Source organism: Hipposideros armiger, unplaced genomic scaffold, assembly GCF_001890085.2.
Source record: "Hipposideros armiger isolate ML-2016 unplaced genomic scaffold, ASM189008v1 scaffold_119, whole genome shotgun sequence".
Taxonomy (NCBI): domain Eukaryota; kingdom Metazoa; phylum Chordata; class Mammalia; order Chiroptera; family Hipposideridae; genus Hipposideros; species Hipposideros armiger.
The window spans coordinates 464677-479949 of record NW_017731469.1 but is presented as its reverse complement, the minus strand read 5'-3'; the positions used below and the strand labels follow the sequence as shown (position 1 = coordinate 479949).

Below are 15273 nucleotides of genomic sequence, written 5' to 3'. Positions count from 1 at the left end.
AAAAAAAAAAAGGAAAAGATAAATAAACTAGGGCTCCTTAGACAAATGGCAAGTCTGGGGCAGGAAATATACAAGATAAGCTTTGTGCCAGAAATCAAGCAAGCTGTGGAAGCCTAATGAGGAGTGTCACAGGGATACAGGAGGCAACACTCTGGCAAAAGACAGGACAATTTGAGCATTAACAAGAATAATGAATGCAATCAACAGAAACCCACTGAATAGACTAGAAACACAAGTCCATGATAGAGAACAAATACGTACAACTCATTAGATATTACTGAAAGTGAGTGACTAGGGCATCAACTCTTTATTCTGAAAACTGGTAATCAAGTTCAAGATCAAGAATTATGTATCCCTCCTGCTTTCTCCGTACAGGTAACCGAATAGCCCTAGTTGATGAGGGAAAATTTACTTGCAGAAGAATTCTAGCTGATTAATATTGAAGATAAAATTAGGAAATCACCATTTTGAAACTCCTAGAGAAATAATTAATTCTGCCAATGATCATCAAAGGGTTAAACCATTAGATGAAACGTTGATGGGAAACATCATAACGAAGGAATCTGACTGTCACCTGTTCATTAAAGGTGGAATAGACACGTGCCTCCAGGTGATTCAAAATGAATTACACAGCAAGCCCTGTGAAGTATTCTTCACTAAAACAAACAAAAGTTAAACCAGAGTATCATCAAGCTTCTAAAACTAACTTCCATTATAGAAAAAATATGGGGTTGGCGTTTAGAGGAATAAAGTACATGACAGCACAAGAAAGAAAACAGACAAATCCAAAATGTGGGATTTTCTATAGGACAACTGACACACTTTCTACAATAAGTCAATGGCTTGAAAAAAAGAAAGTGAGGCACAGACTGCTCTAGACTAAGAGAGGCCTACAGATGACCATTTTGCGAAACGTAAACTGTGTGCACCTTGAGCAACATTTCCCCCATTATCCCCCTTGATTGTGGTGAATATCTCACAAGGCATACCTATATCAAGTCATCAAGGTGTACACCTTAAATATATACACTTTTTAATTCTCAATTATACCTCGTCTTAGTATGTCTGGGCTGCTTTTTTTTTTTTAAAGCACTGTACACTAGGTGGCTTATAAAAGAAAAGTTTCTTTCTCACAGTTCTAGAGGCAGGAAAGTCCAGGATCAAGGCACTGGCAGATTGTCTGGTGAGAGCCCACTTGCTGGTTCATAGACGACCCTCTGTTTGCTGTGTTCTTACACGGTGGAAAGGGCAAGGGGGTCTTTCTGGGGTCTCTATTATAAGGGCACTAATTCCATTCATGAGGGTTCTGTTCTCACGATCTAAACACCTCCCAAAGGCCCTACCTCCACATACCATCTCCTTGGGGGTTAGGTTTCAACACATGAATTTTGGGGGGAGGGGCACACATATTTAGTCTATAGTAACCTCAATAAAGCTGGGAAAAGAGGAGATAATAATCAAATGTAATATATCGACCTTGTTTGGATCCTTATATGAGCAAACCAACTGTTAGACAATCTTTTGAGATAATCTGAGAAGTTTTGTAATGAGCTCCATATTATATGGTATTAAGGAATTATTAATGTGATAAGATAACATAATGACAGCATGGTTATATAACAAAGTATCTGTACTTTTTAGACATGCCTACTGAATATACAGGGGTGAAATAACATGATGTCTGGAATTGGCTTTAAAATACTTCATCAAATTTTTAAAAAGATTACAAAGAGAAAGAAAAAAAGATAACTGAAATAAGACTGGCAAAATCTTGATAATTATTGAATGTAGCTAGTGGGTATATGAGGGTTCATTATACTATTCTCTTTACTTATGAGTACAATTGCAAGTATTTAATAATTTTTCAGATTCATAAATCTGACCCTGTAACTTCCAAGCATAAAATACCATCAATGGTTCCCCAAGGTCCACAGAAATGAAGTTCAAATCAACACCATGGTCTATAAAGCCCTCCATAACATGGTCTCCAACCGCATCTCTTACCACTCCCTAAATTCCAGCCACTAAGCCGATTTTATACCTCCATGCGTCTGCATCTCTTGTTTCCTCATTTCTTTCCACATCTTTCAGGCCTGAGAACAGTTTTCTGATTCCAACACAGGTCTCCTGTGTGAAGCCTTTCTTGACCTACAATATTCAGTCTACTTTGCTTTTGAACCTTATTCTCCTGTCACATGATATCTGGATTATCTGCAACCACAGAGCCTTTGCTTAGGTTTGAAATCCTGTACCCAGGACCTCTGATGCTAGGATTCCTAGAGCCTTAATACCTAGTCATTTCACGGCTCTCAGTGCTCTGTTTCCCACTGACACACCTCAGACTCACTGTCCTAGGCCACAGCATTTCAGAAGGCACTCACTCTCAGGGTCAAGCGAGTAGGGCTGGCACTAGAGGTACCTCAATGACCTCACCCTAGTGTTGGTCCTGGCCCTTCCTCAGACCTAAAGTCCTAGCATTAAATACCTTCGTCTTATCTCTCACCATTCTCTGCTCAGTTTCACTCACTCACATCCAACTTTAATTCCCCTCTAATACTTGGCATACTGAAAAATGTACCTTTCTCCATTTGTGAGCTGAAATTTTGTCCTGATCGTGGGCCTTGGTTGCTGAGTATAAGAGCAGTGTGGTATTATACCAGTCACAGAAATGGAAATAGCTTAAATCCTTAGTGAAATTAGACATAAGAACTAAGAACCAGTGCCATCAAATTTGAAAAGCTCTTGAAAGTACTCAGCAGATCCCTTCAAATCACCATAAGTACCCATCTACCCCTTCTTCCTCTAATTAAGACTGTCTTTCTCTCAAGTAGTAGCACTCAAGTTAAACTTTAAAAACATATTCAATTTTCTTTTGCTTAATCACTAATGTAACAAAAATATTTTCTATTTTTCATTACTTATGTGTAACGTTTCATTTACACTGTGGATTAAGTAGGCTTTTACTCGTATCTGCTATTCTGGAAACATAACCAACACTTATAAATGGTTTGTCTGATAAAATTGCCCCAAACTCCAAATCACTAATTTTGATGAACTTTTAAAAAAATACAATCACAAAAGAATTAAACATTTACCTTGCTAATCACATCTATTTAGGATACCGAATAGACCTAGTGGGTAAGGGAAAATTCTTTACAAAAGAATTCCAGCTAATACATGTAGAAGGAATCACAGAACTAGAAAATCACCAGTGTTAAACCTGTTATGAAATAACTGATTCAGATAACAATCATGCAGGGATGCTGAAACCAGCAGGTGAAAGACAAATGGGGAACTTGACAATGCAAGGAGCAAGCTGCCAGTCATCTGCACACAACACTCCATCACAGCATCGCTGGAAGTGGAACAAGCAGACACTGGAGGAGCATGTGTGAACATTTGGGTTCTGTAGGAAGAGAGCACAGCATTCTCCAGGGACGGAAAGCAGGCTTTCGGATGACAGATACAGAGTGTGAGCTGGGGCGTGTTGATAAATGAAGGTGATGCAGGAGCAAGTTGTAGGGCCTTGTAAGCGCCTCAAAGCAGTTTGGACTTTTTCTTAAGGGGACTAGGAAGTCCCTGGAGGGTTGTGTTTTAGAACATGTTCTCTGGCTGTAGTGTGGAGAATGATTTGGGGGTAGGAAGGAGTGGGGGCATGTAGATAATTAGGAGGGAGTTGCAGTAGTTCAGGTGAGAGGGGACGGTGGCCTGGACCAGGGTAGTGGCAGTAGGAATAGAGAGTATATGGATACAATGGCTATTTAACAAATAGGCCTCAAAGGATTTGGTGGTAGAATAACTAGAGAGAGGGTGGTATGAAAGTTTCAGGCGTGGGCCACTGAGTCGATGGGGGTGCCATTCACTGAGATAAGGAACACAAGAGGAGGATCAGGTTTAGACAGAGAGGGGAAGAAGGAACCCAGTATGGAAAATGGTGAATTTGAGATGCCTATTCACATAGGCAGAGGGAATGCACAGGATCTGAAGCCCAGGAAATAGGTCTGGCTTGGACATACATTTGTCTGCAGTGAGTGTATAATAAGCAGTTGAAGCCACGAGAATGGATAGGATGACCCTTGTAATAAAACAACAAACCAGCAAAGCATAACGCATGTCCCCCTAGCCCCTCCCAATTCCAGGCCAATGGCAGAAGAGTAGCCAGATCAGTGAATTGAAGCGTAGGAGGTGAGGAAGTGAGAGGTGAATGAAGGGAAAAGGAGAGATGACAGGGGTTGAAAAAGAACATGAATTTGCATAGCATGTATCCATGCAGTCCAATTAATCCTTTCCTGTATTTACTGTCCTATGTTATAATATCAATACATTGTATCATCTCCAAGAAATGCCTCGCATGCATGTCTAGTCTCCCCAGGAAAACCATAAGCTCTTCATGGAGCTTTTTATAAAATTTCATTGTACCCCCCACTATACTCACAGAGGTCAAAGAGCTGTTCAAGAATGACTTCCTAGGGCCGGCCGAGTGGCTCAGTTGGTTAAGAGCTCGCTCAAGAGTGCGGGCTTTGAGCAACAGCGGTTTGATTCCTGGCCCGAGCTGAGCTGCCGCTGAGCTGCCAACAGGTGGCAGGATGGCTCAGCTAAAAAAAAACAAAAACAGTGACCTCCTAGGCAGGCAATGTCTTTGTGGCATCGCAGTGGTCAAGGGTATGATGCTCAGCAAGCCAAACTGGCCAATCCCACAATCAGCTCATCTATGCCAATGTATTGATTTGCAAGGGGAAACACATTCATCTCATGGACCAGGGCCTGGTTATCTGTACAGGGCAGTCAGTCCTTCTGGGGCAGGCACCAGGCATATTCAGCAAGCCAAACTATATATTAAAAGACTGACTTGTGAGCACATTTTTAAAACAAAAGGAGTTTACATCCACAAAGGCTATGTACCTATCAAATTATATGAGCCTGATGAACTAACCAGAACTGGGGGCAAGAGAATTGGTGAAATGAAACTTATTCTTACCTGTAATGTTTTAATACCTTTTACAAGAAGAAGTATTTACATATTACCTAGGTAATTAAAAATAAACAACAAAAAGAACCTCCAGAAAAGGCTAAAGAAACAAAATATCATTCTTCCCCCTTCCAGGCTCCTTGCAGATAACCACTCTTCATACTTGTATTCACAGATCACTATCTCAGATGGTCAAGTTATAAGGCAGTTAAGTGAGGATTTCTTTGCATTATTACATTTCATTCTCTTCTTCCTGAGACTACACTCTGGTCTTTGATAGAAACTTGAAAAATAGCCTAGTCTCATTAAGAGGTTCATTCTGTAGATGCATGCTTTTAGATAGCTACTTTTATCCATTACACTTAATTTTACTTCATTTGAAGATAATGACCTTTCCCCATATTTACCTGCAATTCTGAGAACACCCTTCTATGAGGCACCTTTCCTCCTTTTTAATAAGGTGTATAAGTACTTGTTCACTAACATAGCAGATTTAAAAATAAGGGTACATTAAGAGGACGTCTTTGTCAGTCAGATTTTCTGATGCTTGAACTAGATGACCCCTTCAAGTTTCTTAGAATTCATGAAGATTTGATGATTTAGGTAGGATGGCCTTGGCTCCCTGAAACATTTCTCTTTCCCCTCTGGTACCAAGGAGGACAAAGACTGAGCCAGACCAGGCCAATTTCCACACAAGAATAATTTTGGTCTATGTGAAAGGTTCCCATTTTACAAGAAAAACAAGCCTCCTTATGATCTTGAATAACTGACCCTCCCTATGAAAAAACTAAAAATTGGATCTGTTTTGTGTATTGTGACAGATCTGTTGGCTCAGATCTTCTATATGAGGTCTGACAATTAAGTTTGCGAACTCATCCTAGAAAAAGTGCTACATACCTCACTGCTGAATATCACTACGGTCACCTTAGAAGTACTCCCCTTGGGAAGCTATGCACCCATGCCAGCCAGCACCTAGGCTGTCCCTCAAAGCAATGTGGAACTCTTTTTCTGGAATGGCCATCAGAGCTGTTGTCGTATTACCCTTGATGTCCTGAAGGTCATCAAAATGTCTTCCTTTCAATGTTTCCTTTATCTTCAGGTAAAGAAAGAAGTCATTGGGGGCCAGATCAGGTGAGTAGGGAGGGTGTTCCAATACAGTGATTTGTTTATTGGCTAAAAATTCCTTTTGCTTTTGTTCATTGGTGAGCTCCTTCGAGACCATTTTTGCACACACTTTTTTCATGCCAAGATTTTCAGTGAGGATTTTCCTAACTGTTTTTCTATCGATGTTTACTTGGTCTGCTGTGCTTCTCACAGTCAGCCGACGATTTTGACACACAACTTGATGAATTTTTGCAATGTTTTCTTCAGTTCTGCTCGTCACTGGACGCCCTGACCCCTCTTCATCAGTGACGCGTTCTCTCCCCTCAGAAAAACGTTTAATCCATTTGTGCGCTGCCCTTTTCTTCAAGGCATTATCCCCATAAACTTGGACTAAGATGTCTCTGATTTTACTTCCTCTCTTGCCAAGTTTAACAAGAAATTTAATGTTTGTTCATTGCTCTAATTCAAGCTCAGACATTCTCAATGACAGTACGCAAAAACACGCAACAACAATAACGAACGCCACTCAGCAAGACACCGCCACACATCAACATGAACACAGCTGTGAGACTCTGATATACCAAGGTTATGAACCTTACCGAGCTGTTTGTACAGTGCTGCCAATGTAAGCGCATGGTGGCAAGTTTGTGAACTTAATTGTCAGACCTCATACATCAGCTGAAGATAGGTGAACAGAAGCAACCCTTATTTGATGGATTGATTTCAACATACGAGGAAGTCTCTATCCAGGCTGAAAAGATTTGAGCTCCACCCTGCCCTTCTTGATATTTTTAAATAGTTACTTGTCTGAAGACACTAATGGCATACTAATCAAATTTGCCGATGATAAGCTGGGAAAAGATAGCTAGTACAATTGGATGACATTCAAAATGTAAAATAAGCTTGACAAGCAGGAATAGGCTAAATTTAACAAGCTGAAAAGAAAGAGATCAACTTAAAGGCTTGTACTAGGTCCTAAGACACAATTGTGCAAGTACCAAATGGATGAACACAGCAGCAAAGTTAAAGTATTAGGGATTTCAACTAACTATAGGCTCAACGTAAGTCAACAGAGTGGTTGATGTGGCTGTCAGAGTAAAAAAGAGAAGGAACAAAGCTAACTTAACCTTGACCTGCATGAATAGTGGCATGGGGTCTAGATCAAAGAAAGTCATTGACCCACGCCTGTACTGATCAGAACATGGACCTGAAATAATACATTTCATTCTAGATGCCAATCTTTTAAAAGAGATATTAATGAACTGAAGTATGAACAGAATAACCAGAATGACGAGCAGATCTTAGAACTCTGCCATGAGAATAATGGCAATAAAGGAGGTGCAGATGTTTAGCACAGAGAAGATAAGACTTAGTAAAGGAAACCAGTGAAACCAAAGGAAAACAGTTTGAAAACTATTTTCAAACATAAAAGGGTTGTCAAGTATCAGAGCTGCCCAACAATGGAAGAGCCTGTTTCTGGAGCAATTTCCTCAAATAATGAAGTGCTCAAGCACAGACCTAGACAATCACTTGGTGGAAATACTGAGAGAGATTCAAAAGCCTGGGATAATGCCTACGTGTCTCTGCTTAAAAAGGCCAAAAGCTATGATACTTCAGTAAGCAATAAGTATGCCTATCACCCAGATCTAGGTTTCTAAATAGCATTCCTCACGTAACGCGGCCAGAGCTCCTTGGAGAAATAAATAGCTGATCCCAGGGCGAGGGCGGGGAAAATTCAAGGTAAGCCTGAAATATTCTTGTTGTCCCAGAAAGTAAGGGAGTGCTAAAGAATGGTGGGGACATGCCAGTCAGCTTGAAGGGGTTCCCACTGGCCAAATCTGGGCCAATTTAAGCATCAAACTGAATAATGCCAGTGAAACATTATAACTCATGCACTAAATAAGAATCTATGTGTCCTTACTGCTAACCAATCAATAAATTCCAGGGGTAGGTGGAGGGAAAGCTCTTCATTACAGCAGAATCCCAACTAATGGATGTAGAACTAGAGATGTACTTAGAAAATCACCATTTTTCAAACATCATAGTAATAACTGATTCAGGCAAAAATCATCAGTGAATGTTAAAAACTATTGGGTGAAAGTTTGATGAGGAACAAGACATTTATACAGTCTCAAAGTATCCCCCAAAATATACAAACTGTATATTAATAACAAAGGGGAAAATAGTAAATTTACAACGGAGAAAGCTGGCACACTCCACTTGAGCCAAATAGTCAAAGTTAACATCACTGGTTGTGGGACAAACTAGCAGCATGTACCTCTTATTGTAACACACTGAGGACATATTGCTTCTATGTCTGAAGCTAATATAAGGAAACGTCCGGAAAGCCCAGGCTAAGGGACATTCTTCAAAATAACCGGCCTGTACTCTTCAAAAATGCCAACATCATGAAAGAAACAAAGAAGACTGAGGAACTACACCAGATTAGAGACTACAGTGACATGACAAATGAATTCAAGGTAAAATCCTGGATGATTTTCTGGACTGAGGAAAAATGGCTATAAAGGACATTATTAGGACAAGAGGTAAAATCTAAATCTGAATAGTAATAGTGTGGTATCATTGTTAATTTTCCTGATTTTGATCATTATACTGTGGTTTTGTAAGAGAATGCCCCAGTTCTTAGGAACTACATGCTGAAGTGTTTAGGAATATAGGGAATTGATGCCTGTAAATTACTCCAAGTGATTCAAAAAAGTATATAGAGAGGGAGATAGAATAAGAAAGCAAATATTGGGCCAGCCGAGTGGCGTGTTGGTTAAGAAGAGCTGGCTTGGGACGCCAGAGGGCCCCAGTTCGGATCCCACACATGCGGGCCAGTGACACTGCCCTCTACAGCTAAGATGCTGAACAACAGCTCAACCTGGATCTGGGCTGCTGTGAGTCGCCGCAACGGCATAGGCTGCAGCCCCTGCTGCAGTGGGTTGTCATGGGCTACCGTGGGTAACCAGCAGCCAGCGTGAGCGGCCATCCAGAAGCCGGCGACTGATCCGCCTGGCCCGGGAAGAGTGCAATGATGGTGCCAACTTGGGCCAGTGAAGCAACGTCCTCCACAACTAGACTGAAGAACAAAAAGGACAGCAACTTGTCTGTTCCTCTTCCCCCAATTCCCCAGCACTGTTCTCCTTCCCCAATTCCCCAATAAAAATCTTTTAAAAATACACAAAGAAAGCAAATATGGCAACATGTTAAAAATTTACGAAATGTTAGAGTATATGGAAAGGCTTTGTACTCTTACAACTTCTAAGTTTGAAAATTAGTTCAAAGTAATAAGTTCTTAAAAGCTTTGAATGATAAAAAAGGAACTACACTAAGTGTTCTGTGAAGTCCTAACAAGACTATAAGCAGGAGCCAAATTCTGAAACCAAAGCTTTTCAGAACGGAGACAGAAAGGTTCCTGCACTCAGAAAGTTTACAGATGAGAAAGAGAGAGAAGTAAACAAAGGATTACAAAATAGTATAAAAAATAAAAGAGGCTAAATAAAAAGAGAGGCATGCCGCTAATGAAGATTTAAATAAATGGAGATATATACCATGTTCCTGGTTGGGAAAACTCAGTAATGTAAAAACATCAACTCTCCCCAAATTAAGCTGAAAATTCCATGTAAGCTCAACTGAAATCCATGTAATCTCAACTAAAATCCAAAGAACTTTTGTGGAATTTATTGAGTGATTCTAAAAATTCTTGTGGACGGAAAAATGAGCTAGATTAGCCAAGAAATGTTTTAAATGCAACAAGGGAAAATTTTTCCCTATCAGGTATCAAAATTTCTGATAAAACCATAGTAGTAATTTTAATCTTGATGTTGATAGTGATAGTGATATTGGCACAAGAACAAACGGATACATCAGTGAAACAAAAGGAATTGTCCAGAAACAGATTCATATGTATGCGGGAATTTGGTATATGAGAAAAGTGGCATTTGAAATCACTGGAGAAAGTCAACAAATCGAGTTGGGACAATTAGCCACCTGCTTGAAAAAAATAAAGTTATAGCATTTTCTCAAACCATTCACAAAAATTAATTCTAGACAGTTTAAAGAATAAAACCTAAAAAACCAATTCAGAAACAACCTGTGTCAGACAAAGATTTCTTACATATGAAACTGAAAGCATGAGTCATAAAAGAGAATGTTGATAAATTGAACTTCATCAAAATTATGAACTCCTGCTCTTCCAATGATACTGGTAAGAGAATGAAGACAAGCTACAGAGTAAGAGGAAATGTTTGCAAATCACATATCTGATAAAGGACTTGTACCCAGAATATATAAGAACTCTCAAAACTCAACAGTAACAAAACAGATAATCTGATTTTTAATGGGCAAAAAATATTTGAAGAGATGCTATACCAAAGGTGCTAAACAATCATTAGTCATGAGGAAAATACAAATTAAAGCCACAGTGAGACACCATTACACGCCTGTTAGAACATCTCTAAAAACCTGACACTACCAAGGGCCGGGGAACTAGAAGTCACTGGACGGACCTCTCATCCATTGCTGAGAGGAATGCAAAGTTGTCCAGCCCCTTTGGAAAACAGGTTAAACATACATGGACTATAGCTCCCACCTTGGCATTCACCCAAGTGAAATGAACACTTTCACACAAAATCCTGATGCTGGTGTTTACAGCCACTGTACTTGTAATCACCAAACACTGGAAACAAATGTCCCTCAACTGGGGATGGCAAAACCAACTGTGGTACGTCCATACATTGGAATGTAGTACTCAGCAGTAAAAGGAACAAACCACCCATAAAAATAACAGGGCGGGTACAATTTAAGGGCAGTATATGAATTGAAAGAAGCCAGTCTCAAAAGGTTATATAGTGTATGATTTCATTTATATGGCAATTTTGAAAAGGCAGAACTCTGATGATGGCAAATAGGCAGTGAGTACCAGGAGTGGACTGTGAAGGGGGCCCGAGGAGCTTTTTGAAGTGATGGAACTATTCCACACCTTGACCGTGGTGGTGGTTACATGACTGTACATTTGCCAAAACTTGGAAAAGGTACACGAAAAAGGATGAATTTTACTATATGTAAATTATACCTTAATAAAAAAATGAAAAATATCCTAGCACACACACATACACACACTAACTTAGAAATGTATGAGAACAAAGGGACACAATGAAACTTTCGGGGGTGATGCACACGTTCATTATCATGAATGTGGTGATCGCTTCATGGGTATGTACACATGCCAAAATTCAGCAAATGATATCCTTTAAGTCTGTACACTTTATTGTACATCAATTATATCTCAATAAAGCTGTTAAAAAAGGAAGAGCTTATGAGAAGAAAATATAAATGAATATGTTTAAAACCTTGGCAGAGGGACAGCCTTCTTGAGCAAGATTAAAAAAGCAAGAGCAAAAGCTATAAGGGAGAAGAATGCTACACAGGCAGGCCTCATCTTACTGCGCTTCTCCGATACTGCGCTTTCGTCAGCATCAAGGCAGACCCACCACCAGCAAAAGATTACGGCTTGCTGAAGGCTCAGCTGATGCTCAGCAATTTTACAAATAAAGTATTTTGAAATTAAAGTATATACATTGTTTTTTTTACACGGAATCCTACTGCACACTGAATAGACTGCAGTAGTGTAAACATAACTATTTTCTTTTTAAGATTTTATTGGGGGAGGGGACCAGCGTTGGGGAACCGGGGAAGGGGAACAGACAAATTGCTGTCCTTTTGTTCTTCAGTCTAGTTGTGGAGGACGTCGCTTCACTGACCCATGTTGGTATTATCATTATGCTCTTCCCAGGTGAGGCATTGGACGGGCGGCGGCTCATGGCCGCTAATGGCAGCTCACAAAGGCTCACGCCTGCTCCTGGCCAGCCCCACTGCAGCCTACACCGTTGCCGGCAACTCATGGCAGCCCAGCTCCAGGCAGAGCTGTTGTTCAGCATCTTAGCTGTAGAGGGTGCAGCGTCACTGGCCCTCATGTGGGATCCGAACTGGGGCACTGCTGCTCAGAGTTGGCATCCCAAGCCAGCTCTTAACGAACGCGCCACTTGGCCGGCCCACTTTTTTTTCTTTTTTTTTTTAAGCTGAGCCTTCCTGACAACAGCCTGTTGGCAGCTCAGCTCAGGCCCATGTGGGAATTGAACCAGCGACCCTGTTGCTCAGAGCTCGCACTCTTGAGCGAGCTCTTAACCAACTGAGCCACTCGGCCGGCCCTTAAACATAACTTTTATGTGCACTGGGAAACCAAAAACTTTGTGTGACTCACTTTATTGCAAATATTTGCTTTATTGCAGTGGTCTGGAACCAAATCTGTAATATCTCTGAGGTGTGCCTCGATATGACTACATCAGAATTTAAAGTTTCTATCCTAAAGACATTGTAAATAAATACAAAAGAAGGGTAGATTAGTAATTTGTAACATATACTTGTGTATATGCTTTTTTAAATATTTGAAACATATACATATAACGGATAAATAATATCCAAAATATAAAGAACTCCTACAAATCAATAAGAAAAATCAAACAACCCAATAGAAACATGAGCAAAAGTTTTAATAAGCAACTAATAAAGAAGAAATGCCAATATTAACAAACATATTAAAGGAGGATAAGTAAACTAACTAGTAATCAGATAACTATGAATTAAAACAAGACATTGCTTTTTGCCTAACAGATTAACAAAAGATTTAAAAGATTGGTATCAAATGTTGGTAGGGGTGTAGCGAAATAGGTGTTCTCACATACAGCCTTTTGGTGAGCAATTTTGTACTACTAAAATGTAAAATGCGCATACCCTTCAACCCAATAATTCTATTTTTCATTGCCTACCCTAGAGAAACACTTGCATATATCCATACAAAGAGTTACTGGGAAAACCCAAAAAGCTAGAAACTATCTCTCAGTGATTCTCAAACTATTTGGTGGTAAAGGAACAGTTTGTTATTGTTATTTTTGTAAATTTCCAGTTGGTTATGGACGGGTACTGTTGTAGAGAAAAAAGGAATTATAGTAAAACCTTGGATTGCGAGTAACTTGGTTTGAGAGTGTTCTGCAAGATGAGCAAACATTTCTAATATATTTTAACGTGGTAAACAAGCGATGTCTTACAATATAAGTAGCTTGTTTCCATAATGAATTATGCTCGCAAACCAAAGTATTACTGTACTAGAAAAGTGATCAAGCACTTGGATATCATGGCAACATCAACCCGCTATGAAAGTTTTTAAATGTTTACGCTCAACTTCTGTACTTATTGAAGAGGGGTGGTAGGTCATGACTGGCACCAGTCCGTGGATACAGTTTGAGTAGCACTGAGTGACACATCACCAAAAAGGAAATAGGAAATTCCCATAGGAGCCAGCAATCCCACTTCTGGGCGTGCACCCGGAAGGATTTGAAATAAGGGCTTGAAGAGGGACTTGCACATTCATGCTCACAGCAGCATTGTTCACAAGGACCCAAAGCGGGGAGCAACCCAAGTGTCCATCAACAGACAAATGGATAAAGACAATGTAGTTCATACATGCACTGGGATATTACTCAGCCTTAAACAGAAGGACACAAAGAAACTTTGTGGGGAAACGGGTGAACCTTGAGGACACTGTGCTGAGTGAAATGTGTCAGGTAGAAAAAGACACATGCTTTGTGATTCCACCAATATGAGGTCCCTAAAGGAGTCAAATTCATAGAGACAGAAAGCAGAGTGGAAGTTGCCTGAGGCTGGGGGAGGGGGAGATGGGGAGTTAGTGTTTAATGGGGACGGAATTGCAGTTTGGGAAGATGAGAAAGTTCTGGTGACGGACGGTGGGGATGGTTGCTCCCCAGTGTGAATGTATGTAATGTCACTGTGCACTTGAACACGCTTAGAATGGTCAATTTTGTGTTATGTTTATTTTGTCACAGTTTTAAAGGGAAATGGGAAATGGTACAGGCATAGTACAGGCTACATTGCAGCATGTTGTGTCAGAAGAACTGGTCCACCTCACTCTCTCAGGCACACTGCTGAGGTCAAGAGCAGGCTGCAGAACGCTAGAGTATGTCACTTATAGAGGAAAAAGAAAAACTGTAGCTGTCTTTAAATACGCAGAAAATGATCTGGAAGAACAAATACCAACTGAAAACATTGGTTTCCTCTGGGACAGGGGCCGCATCCAGGCTTGGAAGGGAGAACTATCTATAATGTTTGGCTTAAATAACAAAAACACATTCATTGTACTACTTGAAGAATTAAATTGCTTTGTATTTAAAAAATGAGAAGAATGGGTCAACTACAGAAAATCTACAGGATGGTAAGAAAGAAGGCACAGGTGCTGTGGGGATCCAGGAGACACCTAATCCCAGCTTGGGGAAAACAAGGAAGGCTTCCTGGAGGAAGTAGACAGGAAAGCCTGAAAGGGGTTTTGAAGGACGAGTAGAAAGTACCCAAGAAAAATGTGAGTGGGAACAAAAAAAATGAAGAGGGTATTGTATACGCGGAGGCAGAGGTATAAAAAAACAGCTTTTTCTCTGGGAAAGGGAACTAGTTCACCAGGTGTGAAGCCCAGAGCCGACATAGCCGAGTAGAGGTTTGGGCTTTTACACTGCAAAAACAGGGAGTTTTTAAAGCTTATAGGAGTCACCTATAAGTTTTACAAAGATCATTCTAGCTGCTGTGTAGAAAAATGGATTGGACAGTTAATTGTAGACATAAAACGGCCACTTGAAAAGCTACTTCAGTAATCCAGAAGAGAAATGATAAAGGGGGTGGGGGTTGAAGGGGTCAGGCAAGGAATAACAGAGAGGTTAATTTTTAATTTTTAAAAATTTTCGCTGTCATCCAGGAAACTCTGGCCACCTCGACCATTCAGCCTGGGAGGCAGACTGGGCCGTACCCCAGCCACGTTTTCCAGCGGACCAGGGTCCCACTTTGCCACTTAGAAGAAACCCCTAGCCTTCCACAAATTGGTAAGGCCCTGCTGGGCGTGGAGGGGCAGAGTCGGGTGGGGGTCGGGGTGTAATGGGGTGAGGAGTGGGGGTAGGGACAGGCAGAGGAGAGATGGACGAGATGGGGGTTGAGGTTGGGGTTGAGAATGGAGGCAGATGCTAGGTAGATGGCTCATTCAATGGCTTCAGAGCAGAAAGCTCTCTCCTCAGGTCTCATCTGTGAGTCTGTGCCTTCGACCTGGCCTGGGCTTCTTTCTCCCCATCAAAGGGCTTTGT

The 15273-nt window shown here is 40.7% G+C and overlaps 1 protein-coding gene and 1 pseudogene across 4 annotated transcripts in view; one reads left to right on the top strand and one right to left on the bottom strand.

The window, feature by feature from the left end:
* The window catches only part of LOC109385567 (heterogeneous nuclear ribonucleoprotein A/B pseudogene), an 11109-nt pseudogene extending 10722 nt beyond the window's left edge, over positions 1–387 (top strand).
* SNX12 (sorting nexin 12) overlaps positions 1–15273 on the bottom strand; it is a 113113-nt gene that overhangs the window by 65615 nt on the left and 32225 nt on the right. The window lies entirely within an intron of this gene.